This window comes from Falco punctatus (genome assembly GCF_963210335.1).
Source record: "Falco punctatus genome assembly, chromosome: 7".
Lineage (NCBI taxonomy): Eukaryota > Metazoa > Chordata > Aves > Falconiformes > Falconidae > Falco > Falco punctatus.
In genome coordinates this window covers 41371182-41371496 of record NC_137587.1, presented here as the reverse complement: position 1 = coordinate 41371496, position 315 = coordinate 41371182, and positions in this window count along the sequence as shown.

The window sequence follows — 315 nt, the reverse complement described above, 5'->3', positions numbered from 1 at the left end:
CAGCTGGTGGCCAGCCACAAGCGGTGTTCCCCAGGGCTCAGTCCCAGGGCCAGTTCTGTTTAATCTCTTTCTCGATGATCTGGACGAGGGCCTTGAGTGCTCCCTCAGTAAGTTTGCAGGCGACACCAAGCTGGGCAGGAGCGTTCATCTGCCTGAAGACAGAAAGGCTCTGCAGGGGGGTGTGGACAGGCTGGGTTGATGTCCAAAGCCAATTCCATGAGGTTCAACAAGGCTCAGTGCCAGGCCCTGCACTCGGGCCACAGCAACCCCACGCCACCCTACAGGCCTGGGGCAGAGCGGCTGGGAAGCTGCCTG